The sequence below is a fragment of the Cibotium barometz genome, chromosome 31 (assembly GCF_041138505.1).
Source record: "Cibotium barometz isolate CiBa-2024 chromosome 31, ASM4113850v1, whole genome shotgun sequence".
NCBI classification, from domain to species: Eukaryota; Viridiplantae; Streptophyta; class Polypodiopsida; order Cyatheales; family Cibotiaceae; genus Cibotium; species Cibotium barometz.
Window position 1 is genome coordinate 32877384 of NC_141076.1, and position 12878 is coordinate 32890261.

The window sequence follows — 12878 nt, forward strand, 5'->3', positions numbered from 1 at the left end:
TGAGGTACAATGACAGAAGAAGATAACCCACAAAAAGAAAAAGAGAGAACACTACAACTGATAACTCAACCCCACGGGAGCCAAGATACCCATTACGGTGTCTTGACAAAGATGTTAGAGCTTCATGTACATCGCCATTGACATACAGCATCTTGGAGCGCAAGCAATTTCCATGCGTATTGCCTCCTTGTCCCTTCAGAATTCACCCCTCGCCACTTGCTTACTAACACCATTGTTTTCCTAACCCCTCCTTAATAATTCCACCTACGGTTATTAAGTATTTTGTGCTCATATACTCATTCAAGTACTCTGACTCCTCTAATGAGGATGCCCCACCGCAAAAATGTGACAAAATAGAAAAAACACCAAAAAATAAATAACGAGTAGTATTGAGTACATACAAGAAAACGAATTCATTAGAGCCCATCAGACTAGCTGGATACTTAACTGTCAGTACTCCACTAACTTCTTTCCATCTTACTAACTTCCCCACCCCCTCTCATTTTTGGAGAGACAGGAGAACCAACCAAGTGCGGCACTTCCCAGCGTGCCTCGACAACTTCCCGATCACAAGGATACGATCGAGTTTCAGAAGGGGAGTATATTAACCACATATTGGTTAACACATTCCAATGACAACTATGTTAGCACACTTATGTAATGGGCGCCAGTACTATATTGTAAATCCCGTCATTTGATGATGGAAACGCCCTAAAGATGCTCCCAAGTATTTGACATGGGACTTTTTTGTACTTCTTGAAGAAATAAATAAAAACTCACAAATACATTAAGATTAAAGCATAGACTTGAATAAAATTGATATGAAAGTGCATAGCATAGCATAAAACAAGAGAAATAGAACAACATCACCATCAAGACAAGATTGGGTGTAATCTCCCTCCTCATGCATGTAGCTCCACTTCCATGACATGAGTATTTTGAGAATTGTATTCAATAAATAGCCCAAGGATCTATTAATAGTTGTGCATAAAAAATTGGGCTTGATTTTCCAATTTTACAAAAATAGCTCAAGCACTAGAGCTTGTTCGCACACTAAGTGTAAATAATCAAAACTCTTCTATCATATGTGCACAAGCGTGTATAAATAATTTGTATAAACATTTGGCACGTGGTCAATAAAAATTACTCATAAAATAACCTTGTGCACATTCGCACATATAATAACCTTGTGCATATTGACACATTCCATTAAGTTGATTTCTGCACACATTAAATCAAGTATATATTTTTACGATAATTATGCATTAAAAATATGATAAAATATATACCTATAATAGTATTGAGCTTCGAAGGATAGACAAGAGGATCCTGGTCAATTGGCCAAACCATATAGAAAAGCCTTGTAACTATGTTTTGGGCGCCTTGGGTCACTTACTCCCGGGCGCGGCCTAGTGGGAAAAGGCTCTAAAACCAATTTCTCTTGTTTGTTATGCATTTTGCCATTTATGCAATAGAAATGGAGTGTTATGTTTCCCTCTCTCTTGCAACTCTAATCTAGCATGTGTGGTGTGCTTAGGATTAGGGTTTGGAAATGATTAGTCACTTACTCCCGGGCGCGGCCTAGTGGGAAAAGGCTCTAAAACCAATTTCTCTTGTTTGTTATGCATTTTGCCATTTATGCAATAGAAATGGAGTGTTATGTTTCCCTCTCTCTTGCAACTCTAATCTAGCATGTGTGGTGTGCTTAGGATTAGGGTTTGGAAATGATTAGTGCTAAAATATTTGTTCTCTCATGCTTCCCTCTTGCTTCTTCTCTCCCTTTTGCTTGAGTGATTAGGCTACCAATGCAATCGTCTTCGGTGGAGATTCCACATGATATTCTCGAGAGAGGTTGCACCACCCGTTGGATTAGAGCAATCACCCTCGGTGTGACAACAACGAGTGTGGGAGAAGGGCGATGATGAGCAGCTACGGTGGAGCTCTTGAGCCTAGCTTGAGCTCGACGGATAGGCAACTTTCCACGACACGTTAGGGTGAGATTAACAATGCTTAAGAAAGGCAATGATAGGGGTAAATAATTTATCTGATCCAATTTTCTTCTTAATCTCGGTGAGCAAGGGATTAGAAATTATGATTATCAAGAGTATAGAGGTTTTTTTGCTAAGTGTATCTGCAACCACGTTCTCTTTCCATGACCTATATTTGATCTCAAAATCAACTTCTTAAAGAGTCTACATCCACCTTCTTTGTCTCATATTAAGGTTATTTTGAGTGAAGACCCACTTTAAGCTTTTATGATCAGTTTACCAAGGTGAACTTTTGCCTAAGAAGATAGTGTCACCAAAGATTTAAGGCATGCATTATTGCAAATAACTCTAAATCATAGACATCATAATACCTTTCATGTGACCTCAACTTTTGGGATTCATATGCTATGGGATGTCCTTCCTATATTAGAATTCCATCAACATCAAATCCATTGGTATCCGTAATGACTTTGAAAGGCTTCTCAAATGGTAGCTTCAACACATGATTTATTTACCAATGTGACCTTTAACGCATTAAAGGCATTGGCCAAGTGGAGCCTAGGTTGTAACACAAAATGCACGTGACTGTAATGTGTTGTGTGTGTCCTAGTTGGGGCATTGATGTATCATATGATGAGGGTGCCTTGACTAAGCCACAAAGAGCCTTAAAATGGAAATTTTCCCAAGAGAGGCATGTATGGGTATAAGAGTCATGAGCGAAATATGTCTAATTCTTGTGAGCATTGGGGGAGTGTGCAAATATAACATCGGGAGGGGTGTAAAAATTTGGTGAGAGAAATGAAATGCTCCTAGATTTATGGAATGTAACACAAAAAAATGGTATCACATATTAATGTAATTGAGAGGAAGTGTTTGTTAGCCTCCAAATTTGTGCTAAATTTCACACATTTTTATGGTCTTCATTGACACATTTCTAACATTTTGGCTATTGTTGAAAATACTTAATTAATGGGATTTTATTAAAAAATCATATGTAAATTGGCATGGATTATAGTGGGTTTATTTCCTCCAAGACTTCATCCTCTTCAATCTCATGTGGCCCAAGTGGAGCTAATTCTATTATGGAAGGGGACAGAGGGATTAATTCCATATTCTTCATATGAAGCCTAAAGCCCTTTCTTAATTTCTCACCATGGAAAAACATGCAATGCCTTGTAACACTCTCTTCCAAGCCTCCTCTATATCTTCATCCTAGTAAGATTCAATTCTTTGAAGTTGTTACAAATATGTTCAACATATGGCGCCAAAAAAATGTAAATCATTATATATGCATATTGAGGAATTACATAAACGAAGCTCATGGAAATTCTTCAAAATGTCCATACAAGAAGCGAACATGCTCAATTGTAATTCATTGTCCCCAAAAGGAATTTCTCTCATGTCTACCACATGGACAAGGTATCAGCTCTGTTGCTCCTCCCAATGGAATTTGTCTCATGTCTACCAAATGAAAAAGGTAGCAGCTTCGTTGCTCCTCTTGGCTCCATTGGACTTGACTTTTATGCCTACCATATCCTACATAGGCGACTCTGAGCTGAACTCTTATGCTCGTCTCTCTAGCACAAACGACTTGACTTGTGAAATATCAATTGTGTTTATGTGTATAAGTGAGGTGAAACTTTTTAAGAATTACGCTTGGGCATGTTTTGGCCTTTGGTAACTCAACTCCTGACTCTTGTGCCTTAGACTCCTTTTGGCCTTTTATGACCCGACCCTTGACTCTTATGCCTTAGGCTTGTTTTGGCCCCCTTGGTGACTTGACTTTCGAACTCTTATGCCATTGGTGCATTTTGGCCTCTAGCAACTTGACCTTTGAGACAGTTGCATACCTCATGTCATTCCTTTTTTCTTTCTTGTTGCTATGCTTTAAGTAATGGCATCCTTAGATTTGTTACTCGAATTAAGGGAATCAACATTATCTTGATGAGCTTGGCTTCTGCCCAGGTAAGGTAGGTCAAGGAAGAAATAGACAAGTTATTAAAATTTGAATTCATCTATCATGTGGATAAAGAAAAATGGCTATCACCAATATTCATTGTCCTAAAGAAGAATGGAAAGCTTAGAGTCTGTATCAATTTACAAAAAGCTCAATGCAGCTACAATTGATGATTCCTATTTCTTTGACGGATTCTTTGCTAGATGTAGTGGTAGGATGAGATATACTCATGGATTCAGTGAGTATAACAAAGTCTGGGGGGGCACAGAAGACAAGGAAAAACATCCTTTATGACAAATTGGGAAGAATTTGCTTCTAATGTACTATCAACTTTCCAAAGAATGGTTTAGGAAATTTAAGTATCTAACCACCTTCATTAGAGTCTTCGTGGATGACTTCAATGTGTTTGGGAAAAAGGCATATCACCTTTCAACATTTTACCTTGAAAAATGTAGAGAGACTAGGCTCAGCCTAGATCTAGCTAAGTGTACTTTTGTAATTATCAGTGAATCCCTACCTAATAAGACACATTATGTCAGTAGAGATAGATTTGCAGTGGATGCAACCCAATGTAGAAGTTTTTGTAAAACTACAAACACCAATGAATGTAAACAAATTAGCTAGATTCCTACGGCATCTATTAAATGGCATAGTAGATTCATGAGATTTATTGATTTAGCATTAGGAAAAATTCAGGCTCCAAATGGACCCTTTAAGGGCTTTCTCTCTCCTCCTGGAATCCCAAAAAAGTATAAAAATAATATTATTATATTGTGTTTCTCTTCTTTTTGAATCTAAATTCACCTTTTTTCATATTTTTGAAAGAGATTCAATACTTATTTTATTCTAATGTTCTTAAATTCTATGGAACTTCAATCACTGCGAGTGGAATTTTCATAAATGTGAAAAGCTAGTACTCTATAAAGCAAGAAAACAAGTACGAGGATATTTCTGACATATGTAACTATGCAACTATATTTTTGACATAAGTACAACATGGAGTTAGGAAATAGGGGCATTTTTTAAAAGAACACAAATATATCTTCGGAAGCAAACTTAGTATTATACAAATTTCTTTTTTTTTAGTGCAATTAAACACGCTTAAGTTCTATTCTAGTGCATTTTCATGAAGTTATGGTGGTTTTCATTGGGCGAGTTTTCCTAGCTCAATAGCCACTCTTCTCCATTTGAATTTCCCTCCATTCAAATCTTCAATCTCTCAAGGAAGCCTCTAAGCTTTCACCTAAATCTCCTCTTTCCTCACATACTATTTCTGCATGGACAACAATGAAGAGAGATTTGGCTTTCTGGTGCCTTCAAGTGGAACCAAAAAGTCATATCTGCCTTCATTGATTTTTTATACTTGATTATTTTGCTACCAAGAAGTGTTATTACATCAAGAAGGGCATTAAGAAGTGTTGCTATAGTGCTCAAATGAGGTATGGCATTAATTTTTATGTTATTTGAAATGCAAGTGTCTGAAATTAATGACAATGTTTTACTACACCGTATATTTTTGCAAAGAAAGGAGTTAGCTGCAAAGAAAGGAGTTAGTTGCAATTTCAGTATTGTTTTGTGGTTTGTAGAACATCATAGATAATCCTAAGAAGCAATGTATACATGTGGACCTGGACGATGAGTATGCTCCTCTCTCTATAAGAGAACAGAGGCTTCTAAGGTCAACCCTTATGTAATGCAACAAGTCAGGGAATTAGGGAGAAAGCATGTTGATATATGGGTGAAAGGATTGATTTACCCACTTGATCCCTTGACCCAACAACCACCTAAATTTTCAGGCCTAGAGGTTGCAACAGCAACAGAAGTAGCAGCAGTTGAAGGAGCTCCATCATCCTCTCGACGTAAACGTGCACGAGATTAGAGTGCTCATGCATGTCCTCCTCGACCACCCACAAGAAACCCTCCTCCTCGTGCCCCCAGGAGGAAACAACGCAATGGCATGGCAGCTCTAAAGGGGATTTGGAGGTTCCAGAAGAGTGTCGACCTCCTCATCACGAGAGATCCTTTTGCACATCTTGTTAAAGAGATACTATACGATTTAGGGGGGCCGAGACAAGAGGATGTAAAACTTCACTTAATATATTCTCTTTCTAGTGCTTCTTCTCAAGTTGTCCAATCAAGGCCTTGATTGCATGTGTATCTCAAAAAAATTTAAATGTATTTGATTTGTATATTTCATTTACAAGGGTAAAAGAAAAAAAAACCCAACCTGAACAAGGTGACTTTTGCTCCCCCAGACAGGAAGCCTGTCTGGGTAAAAGTCACCTTGTTCAAGTTGGGGGTCTTTTTGCCTTTGTAAACCTTCCTCTCAACCATATGTACTAATATTTTTTTGTTTTAATATTGTTTAGTTGTAAATTTCTTGGTGAGCAAAACTTGCAACGTATGATAACTAGGTGATATCAGGCCCAGTGTGAAGGCACATCTTTTATGATCTTAATACTACTTTGTAAGGCAGTATATATCTTTAATTTTAAGTACCTAATTTATAAATAAGGTCTATATAAATGCTTAATGACAATTGAAGGCTTTAAAATGCAAATAGAGACCTAACCTAAACAGGGTGACTTTTGCCCAGATAGCAAGCCTGTCTAGGCAAAAGTCGCCCTGTTCAGGTTGGGGCTAGTTTTGTATTTGGTGGCCTCTAATTGTCATGTACAAACATTTATATGTATTCATATTCACATATACACATATATTTATATGTATTCATATAAATATGTATTCATATTCACAAATATGAATACATTTATATGTATTCATATTCACATATACATAGGCCTTACTATCAATTAAAGCTGACTATTGGCTAAATTAGATAAAACTATACTCATGTAAGAACTACACTACATTTATATGTATTCATATTCACATATACATAGGCCTTACTATCAATTAAAGCTGACTATCAATTAAAGCTGACTATTGGCTAAATTAGATAAAACTATGCTCATGTAAGAACTACACTCATGTAAAAACTCTCTTCTTCCATGTGTAAGAACTCTCTTATCATGTAAAAGAGTATCTTTTATGATCTTAATATTACTTTATAAGGCACTATATATCTTTAATTTTAAGCACCTAGTTTATAGAAAATCTTATATGAATGCTTATACATGACAACTGAAGGCTAAAAAATACAAAAGGAGTCCCAACTTGAACAGGGCGACTTTTGCCCAGACAGTAAGCTTGTCTAGGCAAAAGTCACCCTGTTCAGGTTGGGGCTATTTTTTGTATTTGGTGGCCTCCAATTGTCATGTATAAGCGTTTACAAGTAGTCACATTCACATACACATACACATAGGCCTTGTTATCAACTAGATTGGGTGTTGGCTAAATCAGACAGAACTACACACTCATTGTGGTCAGAGAGGACAGGGGGGGACATCATGGGAAGTTGGCCCAAATTAATCATTACTCATACCACAAACTAAACATGCATGCAATCCAATGTTATCCACAATGTCTCTCTCTCTCTCTCTCTCTCTCTCTCTCTCTCTCTCTCTCTCTCTCTCTCTCTCTCTCTCTATCTATCTATCATGTGTAGCCTCCTTTCCCTTGCCCACATCTGGTACATCTAGGGTACCCTCTATAGGACCCTCCCCCACCTCTTCTCCACCCTCTGTTGTGGCTGAGGCACTTGTCTCTCTAGAGTATGGCACTAATGCCTTTGACAAGGATGCTTCACTAGATTGAGGTGCCTCAATTTGGAGGAAGAGGTCATTGGCCATAACGGCCTCAACAAGCTGGTTAAGGACCTTAGGTTTAGGATCCTCCTCCTTGCCTTGTACCATGCCTCCAATTGAGACATCCTCCACCTATACCTCTTCATCAAAGTCTTGCTCACCACAAAGGTATATGAAGGTGGCAACCCAAGAGAGGAAATCAAGGCCAATATTCCCCCTCTGAAGTGCAACCATCTCCTCCTTGGTGTTCTGCTTGTAGTGACCATCAAGGAGCACATTATCTTGGAATTTTTGCAACCTCCTGAGGGCATTTGTGTCATTATTGTTGATGTATCGTAAGAGATCGCATGGAACCCAATCACCGTTCTCCTGTGGTACCTTAACAGTCCAGGGCCTCATGTACTCCTCCATGTAGTCAAGATTACCTCTGTAGTCCTCTTCTGCCAAGAGGATGGTTGTTCCAAAGTCAATCTCCCAAGAAAAGATGAAGAAAAGTTCCTCTATGTCATGCCACTCGGTCCTCTTCAAGAACTCGAGAAACCTCTCATATGCCATGTTTGGGTCCATGCTGGAAGGGAGTGACAAATGCTAGAAATGGAGAGATGAGTGGTGAAAGAGAGAGGAACTTCAAAACAAAGTGTTAGAAAATGAGAGAGGTCCTATATTTATAGACCTCAAAATTAAACATTGGGCATTTTAGACTATAACATAAGTGACTAGTAAATAACTCCAAATTTGTATAAAAATATAAAGTAAACCGACAAGACATAACACAAGTGGTCATTCACAAGGAACCATCATTTTATAATAGGTTTGATACAAAACCATCTTAATTTAAAAAAAAAGACAAATAGCCCCTCGACGACTTGCGACACTAATTCTGAAGTTGAAATTTGCATCCATCGTTACTCCAGTCTTTGCAAACCTTTAAGCTCTTCTCCAAATGTCTTTCAATCTAAACAAGGAAATTCAAGTGTAATAAATAAAACAACATATTCAAAAAACACAAAGCAACGCAAATTTACAAATATCAAAGCTCACCTTTCGTCGGCCAATCTTGATGCTTGCTTCTTGGACATCTTGAAATCCCAGAATGAGCAAATGCTCTCGAACATCTCCTAAGCTCCTTTCATTGCTTGCATCACCATCTCAATTGAACCATCAGGAAGAGTCAAAGATAAATCTATGGGTGTATCCACACCCTCACTTGATTGCAAGGAACCCACTCTCTCACTTGATTGCAAGGAACCCACTCCCCATTCTTCTTCATCCATCGTTCATAGAAAAATCAAATGGATAAGCTCCGACGAGTCTTCAAGTATCGAAAGGTCACACTTGAAAGGCACCACTTTACATGAGTAGATGTCCCCTTGTGAAACCCCTCCACAATATTTTATCCAATTTCCAAGACATTGTTAAGTTGATCAATTCATAATTTCTTGCAAATGAACATTGTTGGGGTGGGTTGTGGATTAGTAAAACAAAACAAGCCATTTTCAAAAAAAAATACAACCACGTACTTACAGTTGCAAGGGAGCCTATTCCTCTCCATGGAAGGAGGAAGATACATGTCTACAGCCATGTAGACATGTTGTATTATTGCCTTGATTTCTCCATTATTATCCTTCTTGAAATGAAGAATCCTTCCCTTCCAATGGTGTTCCAAAACACCATGGTTAAGAACTCGATGTGGACTTGTGGCACTTGAACCGCATATAAACCCAATCTTTCACCCTAAATGGATGCCGGATCCACTCACCTTCATCATCTGTAGTGTTGTAGACAAGGTATTCAAAGATGGAATCACTTGGTCTCTTACTAGAGGTAGGCATAATGAGATGTATGGGTGAAGAAGAGTGAGGAAAAGAGAGGGCACAACATCTTAAGAAATGACTAAAGAAATAGAAGATTAAAGTTTGGTATGGGTGAGCAAGAGAGAGAAAGATGAGATTAGGGAGAGTACAGTAGCTTTAGAGATGATTATGCAATAATAGAAGAATAAAGAAGCTTATAGAAGAGGATTAGAGAGAGATTAAGAGCTTAGAGAGCTAAAATGAGCTTGAAAAATGGGTTTTTCACCATAGAATATGATTAGATAGCCTTTTTGAGGTAAAAACACCTTTTTGGAGGGAAAACAAAATTTTTAAAATTATAGGGTTTTTTTGGCCGAGTTGCACTTTAAAAAAAATGTTGGCCCATGTCATTTCAAAAAGGATATTTGACCCTTGCCTTGAACTTTGGTGTGACCTCTAGAGAGAGGTGGAAGATAGGGGGACAAGGCTAAGAAATGTAATAACTACCCTATATTTTATAGCTAAAGCTAGTGGATAGAATGTGCACTCCCCCCCCCCCCTTCCCATTGGTGGATATCTTGATTGGCACTAATTTTTTGATTAGTAAAGGACCCATTTTATAGTCCATTTTCTCCCTAATGATATGGGGGTTCCGAATTCAAGCTAATATTTAACAAACGGGCCTCTAAAGTTCATGATACTCAGTTTTTTGTTGTATACAAGGACCATATAGTTTCACGTTGCACAAGTATGCAACGTAGCCGATCAGAAGTAGGCTTCCATATTCGCGCTATAATGAGAGCGTATATTGTAAGTCAGTACAACACGATATAGGGTGGATATTAGCAAGTGAAGCCTTTTATCGCGTTGTTCTGAATTATAATATACTAGGTCTATATTGAGCAAATAGGTAGGGAATACTAAAAAGTGGCTTCTAAAAACGAGAGTACGGACTGGCGATCTCCCATATGGTTTTGAATTAGCGTTATACTGACCTTGTATAACGTAAGTCAGTATAACGCGATTTAGGGTGGAGGTTCTCAAGTAAAGCCCTACATCGCGTTGTGCTGAAGCTCAAAGAAATTTCTACTAAAAACGAGAGTATGGGCTGGATATCGCACATATTTTTTTGAATTCGCACTATACTGACTTTGTATAATGCAAGTCAGTACATCGCAATTTTGGGTTGATGTTCTCGAGTGAAGCCCTACATCGCGTTGTAATGAATCTCAAAATTATTTGTCAATTATACATGAATTTCATAGGAAAAGAAGGAATGGCGCTCACAATCATACAAAAACAAACATTTTAAGATTGATGAGACTTGAGAAGTCAACTGACCTTAAAATTGATGAGACTTGAGAAGTCAACTGACCTTAAAATTGCCTTAGGGTTGGAGAGAGACTGTCATGGATCAGTGCCGAGAAGATCAGAAGAATTGCCAACACCGGTCGCATCGTCGAAGAGGAGCCGCAAGAGAGAGAAAATAGTTGCATCGAAAAAAAGCCAGGTATGCTTGAAACTCATGCTATAAATAATGCATGTGGGAGTGCGTGCATTACCCGATGGTCTTTATACGTGGCAGGATTTTATTGGCGGTCATCCACATTCATTCACATGAGTGATAGACACGTGTCACTCATGCATTCGATCATCATCATTGCCTACCACGTGCACTTAACGCCAATGTCATCATGCAACGTCACATCTACTTAAGGTGGGATCCCTTCTGTTAAACCCTAAATCGTTGAATTAAGCATCAAGCTCTATATAAATAGCAGCGTCTTTTTCGATTTTCATCACCATGATCTGCTCTCCGTCATCTACACCATTTCATCCCTTCGTAGACGATATCATGTTGACAAGTAATGGTCCATTTTGTAATACAATGTTTATTAACTTGCACCATGTCTTCTTCTTCCTTTATGTGGACTCCCGAGTGAGTTTCTTTCATTATGAAGTCAATACAACGCGATATGGGGGTATCAATTTGTTGGAACCTCGTTGGAACTCTTCCCATTGCGTTGCAGTGCATTGAATCCAAATATGTCGTTGCATTTCTTTGATTTTGAATGTAACACAACACAATTTATTGGTTTGAATATGTTGTTTGTTTGCATATCGCATTGTATTTGGGTAAATTTTTCGTATTTGAGTTTGCTTCATTGTTGATTCAATACAACACAATATAGAATATTCCACATGTTGGATGTCCTCTTATCACGTTGTAGTGAATTTTATCGAATTTGTTTTCATTATTTCACTTGACCCTTTTTTGCTGCGTGTCGGAGTTTCTTTGATTGTTGTGAATGCAGTACAACATGATATGGGAAATTCAGTGTGTTTGAAGTCCTCTTATCGCGTTGTAGTGAGTTTTGTTAAAATTTGTCCTTAGTGGTGCTTTAAGCCTATTTTGCATGTTGGAGTTTCTTTGATTGTTAATGTAGTACAACACGATATGGGGGATTCATTGTGTTTGAAGTCCTCTTATCGTATTGTAGTGAGTTTTGTTAAACAATTGTCCTTCGTGGTCCTTTAAGCCTATTTTGCGTGTTGGAGGTCCTTTCATTGTTAATGCAGTACAATGTCATATGGGGGATTTAGTGTGTTTGAATTCCTCTTATCGTGTTGTAGTGAGTTTTGTTCAAAAATTATCTTTAGTGGTCCTTTAAGCCTATTTTGCGTGTTGGAGTTCCTTTGATTGTGAATGCAGTACAACGCGATATGGGGTATTTAGTGTGTCGGAAGGCCCCTTATCGCATTGTAGATAGTGAGTTTTGTTCAAAATCTGTCCTTATTATTCCTTTGAGCCGATTTTATGTGTTGGAGTTTCCTTTAACACACAAATTTAATACAACACGTATGTTTGTTTTTTCTGCATATCGCGTTGTAGTGATATTTATCCAAAAAATTTATTGCTTAGTCGTTTGAGCCATCTGTCTAAATCTTTTATAAATGGCACGGGCAAAGAAGACAGCAAGGGCCTCCTCATCTAAGGATCCCAAAATAGGGCAAAAAGCTCAGAAAGATGAACCAGGAAAGAATATTTTAAGCTTTCATTCAATGAGGACTCGAACATACGAGCAGCACAGCTCCGTCTTACGTGAGTTTCTGAGCGAAAGGTGTAGAGGCACATGTAGTGTGCCATTCCAAAGCTCCCATTCCAGCGCCTTGTCAGATCTATCTATGAAAGGAACTGTTATGATGTACGTTGGCAGGTCTCAGTGTTGGGGTGCTTGCATGAGGCTGCTGAGGATTAGCTCATTGAGCATTTCCATTGTAATTCTTTACTAGCATTAATTAATTAACTTCAATAGCATTTCAAAAACCATATCAATTAAGCTTCTCAAGCTTGAGAGGGGTTGAGAAGAGAGAATCATTGAGAAATTATAGAAAGGATCAAAATTCACTATACTTATCTTATAATTTGCTTGAT